Here is a 13834-nt window from a genome sequence, read left to right as displayed (position 1 = left end):
CCTGTTCTAAATTGCTCTGCTGCTGGAAGCAATATCTTGCTCTAGTGGGAGGAGAGTGTGAGGCGAGGGGAATAACTGGAGACTTTTTCTCCCCTGAATTTTGATGTTTGTGGCAGAATATGTGGCTGTTCCTTCTGTATTATTTTGTGGTGGCTTTTTTAATGGACAATGCATGTTACTATGCCTTTTATGCATTGAGTGATGGAACGTAGATTTGTGGCAGTGACGGTCCACGTGGTGAGAAATTGACATGTAGTATTGTATCACCCGCATATCTGGCCCTTCTGTATGGAAAGGGAAGGGAATTGAACCAGAGGACAGCCTATCTTTACCACACTGCAGGCTTCTCCTGAATAGCTGTTGGGTCAGTTTTCACAGTGAAAAAAATTGACGTAATTTAAATCAAGTGACTGTTCACCCACCTATTTTTTTCTTAATTTACAACAACTTGCATTTATAGCTCTGATACTGATCTAACAAATAAATGAGAGGTACACTAATTAACTGAGAAGTTAAGATACCTCCTATTTATGTGGTAGACCATTGAGGTCAAGTTGCTGAGATCAACAATGTTTACGGTGCTTCTTGAAACGTACTACAATGCAGTTTAGAGAACAAATCTTTTTGAAAATACAAACAGGAGCACCCCTTACCCATCCTGCTCATCACAGGTGTAATAGATTGAATGGCTAATTTATATGTGTGTTTGATTCTTTCCTCCAAGTCAGAAGTGAAAAGTGCTATATCAAATGCAAGGATTATTATTATTATAAGGTTGTGGGTTCTTCCCAGTGTCGTGGCCCAAATCCTCCAGATTAATTGGACTTTCACCTGGTGGCTATTTTAAGGGATTTGTTGCTGAACATGACTGGCATATTTGACTACAAACAGAGTTACTACACTGGGCAATAGTTTCAACTTGAAAAAGTGCAAATATACTTTATTTGGATTTTACTTCTGGAGTCGATGTTCATTAGTAACATGAGCAGAACTATTCAAAGAGGAAAGCTGGGTTTATTTTTCCTCTTTGCAAATTGCTTCATGGGGTTGGGGAGGGATGGGGCAGGGGATTAGGGGGAAGGGGACAGGGGAGGCTAAAGAGAGCTCGCTGCATGGAGCACACACAATTTTTTTGAAGGGGCCATTTTGAGCACTAGACAAACTGATCTTCACAACCTATAACTTTTGGGAGTGTTACGAATCAATGTTGCCTTGGAAACAGATACTCAAGGTGGTCCTATCAATTGACGCTCTAACGCGAAATGTTTCGTTTCCGTTCACATATTGTTACTGTTTGTTTTGCATGATTTCATGATAAACTGCTACATGCAAGTACAGTAAAAACTGGGGATTTGTAGTTTCACCTATACAAAGAACTGTGAAACCTTCCCCCACGATGCTCCTTAATCTTTCTCAAAAGAACATCAGTAATGTTTGTGTGTTTGTGCGTGTGTGCGCGCCCATGTGTATGTGCATCTGTGCATTGGTTGATAATACTCTACCAACCTGCCCACTCTCTCTGCTCAGCAGGCATGCTTCACGTCCCCTGCCCAGGATGCCTCATCATCGGTGGTTGGGCTTTCAGCCTTTTTGCCCCCCGGTCACTGGAACTCCATTCCAGTGAACATTCACTTGCTTCCTTCAAGATCCTTTTCAGGACCTTCCACTTTGGTCATCTTTCCATCCCCTCAGCCCCCACCCATCCCAAATACAACCTCCAGCTCGGGTCCAAACCTAAAACATCCAGAACTTTGGATGTCCTCCCAATGCAAAAAGCGCTATATAAATGCAATATGTTGTTGTTGTATTTATATTTCTTGCATTAGGTATCCTTGGGCCCTAAATTTCACCTAGTCTTAGGTTATAAACTCTTGTCTCAAGATGGTGCAATATTGTGGAAATTTCTTGAATTGAGCCTCTATTGTATGTTTTGCAACTCTTAAAAAAAGTAAATTATGACTGAATTTAAGAATTTTTCACAATTCACAATGAATTTTAAGGCAAATTGTCTTTCAGGCTACATCATGGCCTTCTTATGACTTTTCCGAATGACAACAGGTAATGTGGCATTATGCGTAGCTGTTTGTCGTTGTCTTCCCTTCCCCCCCACCCTTAACCCCTCAGCTCAGGTTCCTAGTCAGCTGTGTAAGCGCTTTGAGACGTTTTCCTGCTGCGAAAGGTGTCATAATAATAACAACAAATGACATTTATAGAGTGACTGCCTTTCATGTCGGAAGGACATCCCAAGGCGGGTGAAAAATATAAAAATGTAAATTGTTGTCTTTGACTTACCACAAGCTAACTTTGGGTAAGATCAGAACAGAGTCAAAGGCATGTTTATTATCTTAGAGCAAAGTTGTTCCACCAGTTTCATATTCTGCAATTTGGTTGAAAAGTTGTGTGCAAATGAACACGGTTGCTGTTTGGAGGATCTGAGAACATTTGGATGAGACATTAATCTGAAGCTCCTCTGCCTGTGCAGATGGATGTTACAGAACTCTTTAAGTCCTGCATTGTGTCACTGAAACAAGATGGATGAGTTGTCTTAGCTTTTTCATACTCTGGTCTGAGGTTAGCGGCTAGGTGCAAGTTATGGCGGCATTGCTTCATCTGATTTACCTTCCATTCCTCTGGTAAGTACCTAATCTGTGCTTAGTGCTGATGCACAGCAACAGAGCTGAGACTGGAGCTCAGAAGATGTGGAAGGGTAAATCAATCTGGATCTTGGCAATGCATAGTGTTGTGCCGGCTTAAAACAAAAGACATGATGTAAAAAGTTGAGATATTTGTAAGACAGAATTCTTTATTTGGAGATTAACTTAATCCCAAAATTTTTTAAAAATTGTAAATTAATTGCTGCTTTTTGCGTCATTAATGTTTATGCTTGTGTAGAAATATTCTTGTTTAGTACAGTAGCAAGCATTGATGACGGCAACAGGTAAATTGTATTGAAGACATTGTGAGTCAGAAGAATCAGCTCAGTCATCTCCCTCTGGCTAGTTATTAATTAACTTGGAGTGGCTCATTACAAACCCAGTTTACCACTGTGTGTGTTTCTGTCCTTGTGAGGAAAAAGCTTGGGCGCTACCACTGATATGTATCTGCAGGAAGTGCTCCGAGACAATGCCCCACATGAACAGCGCCATATAAATGCAAGTTGTTATTGTTTCCCTTGCTGTTTCTAGAATTTGCTGGTCTAAAACAACTGTTCAAAAAAAAATCACAACAACAGGAATGGAGAAAAGCTGAAAGGATATCATCATTCTCATCAGCATTTTTTGAGGCAATAATTGATTCTGAATGAAAGCTCGCTGAACATGCAGCTAAAAACAATAAGTCTCAACCAGTTGTGAAATATGATTCATATTCCACTCATGAGGCTAACATAACTCATTCATGACTGTGTCAACTGTAAGTTATTCAGCGTGCCACACTTGTGGAATATAAATGATGGGTCATGGCTGGGAAACGCATCCTGTCTTTGTATAGTAGCATTTAACTGCCATTAGCACAAAGTTCAGCATAATCTAAGGCTCAATTGCTTGGCTGCAGCTAGTAATTTCAGATAAAGACATATTGGATTTGAGAACAGATTGTAAAGGAGAATTAAGAATACGCTTTCTGTTTTATAAAATCCAAGGTAATTGGTAATGCGATGGCATCAGAGGGACTGAAAAAAGACTCTTTAGGAAAGAGGTACCTTGCAGCATAAACAGCCTGAGGCCTTTCCACATAAAGAGCCTGACTCATTGCCTAGATAGAGGTACTGTCACTTCTCAGATGCATTATTGGAGGTGGCATCCAACAGATAAGACATTAAACAAAATTGGTCTAACTGTTCAAGTGGACTTTAAAGAACCCAAGGCAGATTCAAAATGAGAAAAGAGTTTCATCTGAGTGTCCTGGCCAACAATCACCCTGATAAAATTGGTCATTTTTTCAATAAACAACAACAACAACAAATTACAGGTGTATAGTGCCTTTCACGGCGGGACAGAGCATGGTGCTACCTGTACTATCTCCTGACGTCAAGATTGGGATTTCAGAGCCGTGATCCTGAGTCCTGGCACACTGTGTTGGAGTAGCAATGTCTGATGCTACTGTATTGCTCTTGACATTTTACTGACATACACTTTCTAAAGCGAGGCATTGACACCATTGCATCATTGCTGCCATCTGGCACTAAAGCTTTCAACATTTCTAACACACTTTGACTGAACTAAATCATGTGACAGAAGTTCACGCAGCAAGAAAGATGTCTGTTGCAGGGCAGACTCTTGCCAGAAGCAAATGTGATGACATGTGAATGGAATTTACAGACTCTGCTATTCTAGAGGCTGATTTTACCCTGCAATGAACTTGTCCCCTTTGAACAGCATAGGTAAAAAACAGAACAAGAATCCACCTGCTGAGAACAAATCGACACCACAGGAAAAATGTATTTAACTAAAATGAGGGCTAGCGATAGCTGTTAACACATATGGTGGAATCATCCCGAGTGAACAATGCTGCAGCTCAACGTGAGCATACAAAGCCTGGAGCTATTTCATGGATTCTTATCTTGTATTTACAGTAATAAATTTATATTACTGTTCCAGATTAGAACATGCTTGGCTCACTCGGTTGCGCTCTTGTGTCTGGGTCAAAAAATGCTCCAATGCAGTGCTGTGGGAGTGCTGCATTGTTGGAGGTGTTATTCTTCAGATGAGACATTAAACCAAGATCCCCTCTGTCTGTTTAGGTGGACATTAGATTCCATAGCAATATTCAAAAAGAGAAGGACGTTTCTCTGGGTGTCCTGGCCAACAGTTTCCAAATAAAATTGGTCATTCACTTCATGTTTTTTTGTAGGACATTGTTGTGGCAAACTGGCTCTTGTGTTGTCTACAATACACAGTGACTCCACTTCACAGTAAATCCTGTGAAGTACTTTGTGATGTTTTGATAACAAGATCAAGCATTACATGAAATGCAAGGATTATTATTATTATTCAGATAAGATGTTAAACAAAGATCCAATCCTTCTACCCTCAGGTTGAAGTTAAAGATCCCACAACACCATCTGAAAAGAGAAAAGTTTTTTCCCGGTGTATTGGCCAACACACTGTCAAAATAATGTTGGTGATTCATCTCATGGTTGTGTATGGGATCTTGCCTTGTGAAAACTGGCTGTCATGTTTGTTTACTAAAAAAGGTGTCTTTTGAATACTGCATACAGTGAATACTAACCAAAGAGAGCTTCAATGGATTTACAAAGGTTCACAAAGAATGAACAGCACAGAAACAGGTCACTCGGCCTAACCAGTCTGCACCGGTGTTTATACTCCACATGAGTCTCCACCCACTCCTCACTCCTTCCCACACTCTTCTATTTCCTCTTTCCCTCGTGTGTTATGTCAGAGATTTTCTCAAGTTTGTCTTGGTTAATATCACTCCCTTGTTCAAATTCACCCCGAAAAATTCTGATTAATTGGCTGCACATCTCATTGTTACATGTAGGATGTTGCTGGTGCAAATCAGCTGCAATGCTTGTCTATATAACAATTCATTTTGTAATTAGTCTCCTTTTGTGAAAGGGTTCTAGACATTCCTTTACACAAAAGACACTTTACATGAATGTAAGTTTATAATAATAATCCTTCCATTTGATCTAGCACCTTTCATATCAGGAGGATGTCTCAAAGTGCTTCACGAGGTTTGGGTAACTTGTAGTGACTGTGTATATTTTTCTCAGCAAATTTGTTTGTTGTTATCTTTCCCCAATATAAAGCAGTGTTTATTAAAGTGATTCAGCAGCAGTTAGCATCTCCTTCATTTTGTTTCTGTTTAATTATTGCAACCAGAGTCCTAGGGAAATTATTACAAATCCAATTAACTGGCAGATTTCAGAATGGTGCACAGAAGGGTCTTTGTACAGCAGGATAAAATATATATGGCCAATAAACACAGCACACAGTATTAAGGAGTTGCACTTCTTCACTATCCCTCCCGTATTTCTCACACTCTGTCTGATTTTCTGTGAGTAATCCTGCAACTCTCCCATATCATCTGTTCCACAGCATCCCAGTTCCTTAGTCTCCTTTGGATATGCCATGCTTTTGCCCCATGGTCTGATTTGCATTCCCCTCGCTGCATACTTTAGCACTTTAATCTATTTCAGTAACGCAATTCCTTTTTGAATCATCTGCAGCATTGCTACAAACATAACCTTTCTGCTTCAGTTACACTCCCCTTTCAAACAGAACCTTTTTTTTATTAAAGATGGAATATTCTGCTGAATGCTGACTTTACCACTGAAAGCTTGAGAGACTACGAATTAATACTTATTATTAACACATTTTTTCTATGGCAAATGGCTCTTTAATTCTCAAAATCCGCAACCGTAGATGGCAACAACAAAGTATAGGCAACAACAACAGTTCCGTTCACAGTACAAATGAAATTAGTAATCTTGTGCTAAGTTTAAACATGCAGCAGGACTATTAAAGGATCATACAAATGGCAGAAATATAATTTGGGACATTTTTTTTCACCCTGGGAATTTTCAATATGTAAGAAGATTCAAACCATAAATTTATTATTTCCTTCCAGTGAATGGTTTCGATTGTCCTGTTTTTATTTGAAGATTTGTGGGATGGATGTGCTTTAATGCTTTGGTCTAGTTAACATTCATAATCCAGCATTTCAAAATTGAAATGACACAATTGTTCAGCATAGGAAGGTGATTATAGTGGATTATTGATAATGGAGTTCAGTGACTTCATGCCAGGTTTGTGGAAATAGATTTGTTTAGAGGGAAAAAAGTATTATAGCAGCTAATTAGGAAACACTAAAATGTGTTAATCCACCTCCAATGAGAGTTTTGTCTGCATTTGCTTGTTACTGTTTTAAGTACAGCTTTTAAAACAAATAACAAGGTCACCACAACAAGAGTGAATGAGTTTTATTTATTTGTGTCCCTGGGGAAGGTTTGTACAAAATCTAACAATGGAAGACTGAAGTCTCTTGACCTGTCAGAACAAAAATCTACAGAGGCCCATTTAAGTAAATAGCACTGTGGAGATTAACCTGCAATTCCTTAGTATACAGGCTAATCCAGCCATGAAGGGGTTTTAGCGTCTTAGGAAAAGAACATTCACTTACACTCATCAATATAACAATGTTCATTTGTTTCAGCTCAGCCCTCAACAATCAGCAACAGGAGAACAAACTACAGTCAAAGAAATCATTGTAAGAGTAACTTTCCATTCTGACGAAGGAAATATTAACATTACTGCAATAAGTAACAGAACAAAGGGAATGATGGCTCATTCTGTCACAAAATTGCCATCTGGCATTGTTTTTAAGGCAATTCACGTCCTAAAAAATGATGGGAGATTGTTTTTTCTACAATCTGAAAACTCAGCATGCTTTTAATCAAAGTTAAATCTGTACAAGTAGTACAATACCTTCTCTAAGCACTTAACATTTCATGATGGCAATTGTACAGCATGGCCAAAAGATGCTGTTGTATGTAACAATGGCACGTAGTAAGGAATGAGTTATTAAGAATTCCAGTGCATTGCCTAAAGTCTGCACTATACTCACACATCAGTCAAGCTTTGTTTGTCTATCGCAAATGGGGAAAGTGCTGTTATCATTACAATCTACATTATCACTCATCTGCTTTAATCAAAGTAATGCTCATTTCAGTTGTTCTCAACAAACGGGGTAAAGGTGTTATCATTCTCATACGTTTACTTAATCCATTCAGTGACACCAGCTGACGACCAAAAGATTAATGAGATCATTTACTCTTTGAGGCAGCAAAAAGAGGATTTACATTTTAAGATTCATCCCATCATGTTTTCAGTTTGTCATTGATGCACTTTTGTTCTCCAACTACCTTATACTACTGTGCTGTAATCTACCAATGAGTTCATGTAGATAAAGTTGATATTAAATTGTGTATGTAAAATAGAGTAGTGTATGGAAGTTAACGTCACTTTGTAGGCATGCAACACTTTTACGATTACGATTACAAGCAAGTCATTGTAGCTTCTTTCACTGAAGTCCCTTGAAATAACTGAACCTGATAACTTTGGACAATGAATGCAGTTTTTCGCATTTAGTTACAGTTTTGATTTTGTGTAGGTGTCTGTTCATTAGCAGGAATTGCTGTAGGGAAGAATTTCCTTCTACATTTAATGCCATTTTTAGTGATAAGGTCTGTTCTAGTTACATTAAGTATTCTCAGCTTCTTTTTTCCATTCCAAGAAGAAGATTGACACATTTCTATAGCCAATGGAAGGATTGTTTTATGGCAATAAGAGACTCTTATGTACGATACTATAGTTACCCTGAACCTTCTTAAGTCATTGCAAAGCAATTTCTGCTTCTCAGCAAGCCAAGATGAAGAGTATAACTGCAGGCAAATCTGAGTCAGAGTGGTATTGTATATGACCATCTGGAGGAGGTTACAAATTGGGATTTTATTAAGAGGTTTGGTGCATCTCATAGAATCTAGAATCATAGAATTATACAGCACAGAAGGAGGCCATTCGGCCCCTGTGTCAGGTCTTTTAAAAGAGCTATCCAAATCAATCCTACTCCCTGGCTCTCTCCCCATAGCCCTACAAACTTGTTCTCCACAAATAATTATCTCCTTTAACTTTCTTGTTGGAAAAGAGGCAGCTGTTTTTAAACAACTATGTGGTAAGCTTTTAATAATTTAATAAAGAACACTCAATAACATCAAGAACAATTTTTTGAAATGTCACGCATAGTCAAGAGTTCAGTAAGCAGGTCTAAAACGCATAATAATCCTTGCATTGGATAGACAGTAAATTCCTGATAACTCCACCATGGCTTAACTTGTCACTACCACTTAAGTCACCACACTGTCAATATCCGTTTTCCTTGTAGTGATGAATATCAGGAGTTTACTGTACACCTTTCACATCAGGAAGATATTTTAAAGCACTTCACTGGATTTACTGTAAAGTGTAGTGACTGTGTATTTTGTAGGCAAACACAACAACCAATTTACACACAACCATGTGCAACAAATAGCCATGTAACCAATTTTATTCAGTTAGCAGAACACATTCTATTTTCTAATAGATTTTTAACATCCACCTGTCTAGGCCCTTGGTTTAACACCTCATACCTGTAACAACGCAGAGCACCTCCATTACTACATGTATATTGCAGTGTCAGTCTAGACTTCGAGTTCAAAGTTCTGACTCAGAGATGAGCGACTGACTGAATGAGCCAAACTGATATCTCCGTTCTCACACTTGCTTGAAGTATACTGTGCCCAGAACTCTGTTTTCACTGACTGGAGTGTTGCACAAGTTCCATATATATTTAATAATTTAAAACCATTTTTATTTTAATTGTCTGCTCACTTGATTGTTTTGTGTGGAACACTGCTGAATGCAGATTAGCTGCTTCATTTGCATATATAATAACACTTCAAAACAACTCGTTTTTTTAAGTGTTTCAGCTGGTTAAGATGTTTTGGTGATGATGAGGCAATATATTAGATACAAATATTATTTATTTCCAGATCACCATTCCATTTTTGTTTGCCAAGAACGGCAGTTAAGACAAGGATAGTCTAGGGTGATATTCTGCAGGAATGAGATTAGAAGGGCCTTCCACATCCAAACCAATGTTTGATCTTGTGACTGAATCATTGAACTGAGGACCTCTCTAACCTGTGTTTCAGGTGGATGTTAGGGATTCACTGCTATTGCAAAGAAATGTTGTCGTGCAAATTCTTTAACAACCAGCTGAACAGTCAGTCGGGATCTTTGTTTAACATCTGGATTGAAAGACAGCCTTGCCATCAATTTTGGTGTCAGCCTAAAGTGTAAATTCAAAGCTCTGAACTGGAGTTTGAACCCATAGCTTTCTGATTCAGAGGCGAAAGTACTATCAACAGACTGATACCCATTTATATAATACAATTTACATTTATATATTGCTAATTTTCTTCATCCCCACAAAGGTATGGAGAGCATTTGGGTGGCTCAAGGGAGTCAAAATAATAATAATAATAATAATAATAATCTTTGCATTTGATATAGTGCCTTATCACATCTTTGAAACATCTCAAAGTGCTTCACAGCATATACTGTAAAGTGAATTCACTTTGTGGGCGAAATGCAGCAGCCAATTGCGCACAGCAATTATACTTTATAATATAATTTTACACAGCATATATTTGGAGAAGACTGCACCAGAGAAGACTACTCAACAACAACAACAAGATTACACTTGTATAGCGCCTTTCACGTCGGAAGGAGTTCCAAGGTGCTGGACAGAGTACAGCATTTCAGACCCGAGCTGGGGTTGTGGGGGTAAGGGAGGGGAGGGGAAGGGGCGGTTGTCGATGGCATGGTCGAAGCGGAGGGTCTTGAGGTGGGACTTGAAGGAGGCTAAGGAGGGGGATGGAATTCCAGAGATTGGGGGTAGAGAGGCTGAAGGCTCTCCCACCAATCATGGGGCGGGTGGGTGGGGGGGCATGGAGCAGGCCAGAGCCAGCTGAGCGGAGGGAATGGGTGGGTTGATAGGGGGTTTGGACGTCGCAGAGATAGGGTGGGGTGAGGCCATGGAGGGCTTTGTATGTGAGGACCAGGATCTTGAACTGAATCCTCTGAAGGATAGGGAGCCAGTAGAGTTGGGTGAGAGTGGGTGAGATGGGGTCACAGAGTTAGGTGCGGGAGAGGATACGGGCTGCAGAGTTCTGGATTATCTGCAGCCTGTGGACGGAGGAGTTGGGAAGGCCGACAAGCATAGTCGAGCATGTAGATATTAAAGAGGAGAGGGCCAAGGACAGAGCCCTGGGGGATGCCAGATGTGACAGTGCGGGGGCTGGAGGAGAAACCGTTAACCATTAGAGGTAACAAAGTGGATATGGTGAGAGAGATAGGAATTGAACCAGGCAAGGGCAGATCCGTGAAGATTGAGTAAAGCGGAGAGGCAGAATATCAGGACGGAGTGGTCGACAGTGTCGAAGGCGGCAGAGCGGTCGAGGAGGACAAGGAGGCAGAGGGAACCCTGATCACAGATGTTCAGAATGTCATTGGTGACTTTGACCAGAGCTGTTTCCGTGCTATGGGCAGCGCGGAAGTCGATTGGAGGGATTCAAAGAGGGAATAGCGAGAGAGAAAGGAGCGGAGCTGGGATGCGATGACTCATTGCAGGACCTTGGAGAGGAATGGGAGGTTAGAGATGGGGCAGTAGCTGGAGAAGAGGGATGGATCCAGGGAAGGTTTTTTAAGGATAGGTGTGATGACTGCTGTTTTTAGGGGGGTGGGAACTGAACCGGTGGACAGGGAGCTGAAAAACATCTGACATCAGGCAGAAGGGGGGGCCAAAAGGTGGAGCTGGGAGATGAGGAGAGAGGTGGGGATGGGATCGAGGGAGCAGGTGGTGGGTTTGAGTGTGCGGACAGTCGTGGTGAGGAAGGAGGGAGAGATAGGGTCGAAGGAGTATAGATGGGTGGGGGATGGGTCATGTGGGAGAGGTGATGTGGGGTTGGCTGTGGACGGGGCTGAGGTGGTTGAATGTATCCCTTTGATTTTAGATTCGAGGAAGTCCAGCATCTTCTCACAGTTGGAGTTTGAGGAGAGGATGGGCGAGGCGTGGGAAGGTGGACGGAGGAGACGGTTAGTGGTGGAAAAGAGTTGTCCTTTGTCTCTAGGATAACCTTGGAGTAGAAGAAGGATTTGGAGAGGCAAGAGCGCAGCGGTAGATCTTGGTGTGGTGAAGCCTAATCTGCCGATGGACCATTAGTTTGATTTGGTCCAGGTGTGTTCGGCAGCTCGCACTTGTGTCTTGAGGGAACGGAGATGGCTGGTGTACCACGGGAATTTACGGGAGTATGAGGCAGTTCGGGAGGTGAGGGAGGCAAGGGAGTCCAAAATGGAGGAGAGGGAGTTGTGGAGAAAGGAGAGTGAGGAGGGGAGATCAGTCAGTGAGGGCCAGAGGTGTAGGAGTTTAGGGCAGTGGAGAGGGAGAGGGAGGAAATTTTTTCCATGGACGGTATGTTATGGTGGAAGTTGGGAAGTGGGAAGGGGTACTGAGGTGTTGAGGGAGATGAAGTGGTAGTCCGAGATGGCTTTATCGACGATGGTGATATCGTAGACAGTGAGGCCCCGGGTGATCACCAGTTCAAGGGAATGGCCACAGATGTGGGTGGGGGAATGGATGAGGAGGGAGAAGTTGAGGGAAGAGAGGAGGGAGGAGAAGTCAGCAGAGGTAGAGCAGGAGGGGGTGGTGGAGGTTGAAGTCGCCTAAGATAAGGAGGCGTTCAGAGCAGAGGGAGAGTGAAGATAGGAGGGTGGAGAAATCCGAGAGGAAGGTGGGTTAAGGCTTGGGGAGACGGTAAACAAGGAGGATTTTAAAGGAAAGCCTGGAGGGGTGGTAGAGGGTAAGGTGTTCAAAGGAGGGGAAAGTTCCAGAGGAGTAAGGTACTCTTACCTTTCTGAAAAGTTTACTAAGGATGTTTTTTTTAAAAAAAACATTAAACCAATAAACACTGTTCCTTCCACTGCCCATGTAAAAGCTGCCTCATCATGGACTCCGCTCTATTTGATCTCCCAAGGTAAAGCTCTGCATGAATACATTCTTGATTGTGAAGCCAAACCTCATCATATCAATCTGTTGGCACTTTTCAATGCTGCCCTTCCATGAACCAGTTATCTCTCCCAACACCAGCGCAAAGGAACCAGTGTTCATACTCTTATCCTTCTACCATCTAATCTTTTTTAACATGTCAAACCTTTTCAGGGCTAATCTCAGCACAGTTCCACCTAGTGGATATAACAAAGGTCTGATGGTACAAATTCTTCCATTTGATACAGCGTTTAGACTATTGACATGTCTCAAAACATAATCGCTGTAGAGTGTAGTGGCTGTGTATTTGTAGTCCAACACAGCTGCCTAATTGCACACAACAGTGTCCCACAAATAGTCATGAATAAAGTGAACACTTTATCTGGAAAATTGCTGGAAAAAAATTGCAAGGTACACTTTTTAAAATCCAAAAATGTATCTTGTGCACAGGAGGACAAAATGGTCTCTTCATTAGACTTGTGTTTTGTCATAGTTTTACCCACTGATATGGAAACAGTTGGGGCTGAGAACCTGCTACCTTTGGATGGAAGTGCTCTATGCTAACATTGAGAAAACTAACTCTACATCATTATGTCTAACTGATTTAAATCTGGCCTTTGGAGCTTGATGTATTTGTTATCTTTAACTGGTCATAGTTCTTTTCCAGAACCTCATGTGGCACATTCTTTGCATTTTTTCAGCTCATTTTGCTTGTTATGGAAGGTTTGTGTGTTTAACAGTCGTTTTTGTAGCGCTCACTCTATCAGCACCCAGAGCAAATTGTTGATATGATCAGGCATGATATGAAATATGATAAAAATAATCCTTGCATTTGGTATACAACAACAACTTGCACTTATATCGCGCTCTCCACGCAGGGTAGTGTCTCAGGGCGCTGAGCAGTGGTGGAGCCTGACTCCGAGCCGGGTGGGGGTTGGGGGGAGGTGAAAATGAAGGTTTGTAAAAGGGGAGAGAGGGGACAAGGCGGAGGGATTGAGGGAAAGTGTTCCATAGTTTTGGGGCGTAGTGGCTGAATGCGTGACCTCCAATGATGGGACGGAGGGTGCGAGGGACGAGCAGGAGGCTGGTGCCAGTCTAGCAGAGGTGCTGGGTGGTGGATTGGGGAGCAAGGAGGTCGGAAATGTAGGGAGGTGCCAGGGCGTGAATGGATTTGAAGTCGATCCTTTTGGTGATAGGGAGCAGGTGGAGCCTGGCCAGAACTGGTGAA

Source organism: Callorhinchus milii, unplaced genomic scaffold (genome assembly GCF_018977255.1).
Source record: "Callorhinchus milii isolate IMCB2004 unplaced genomic scaffold, IMCB_Cmil_1.0 Scaffold2, whole genome shotgun sequence".
NCBI lineage: Eukaryota > Metazoa > Chordata > Chondrichthyes > Chimaeriformes > Callorhinchidae > Callorhinchus > Callorhinchus milii.
Note: the sequence above shows the minus strand (reverse complement) of the source record.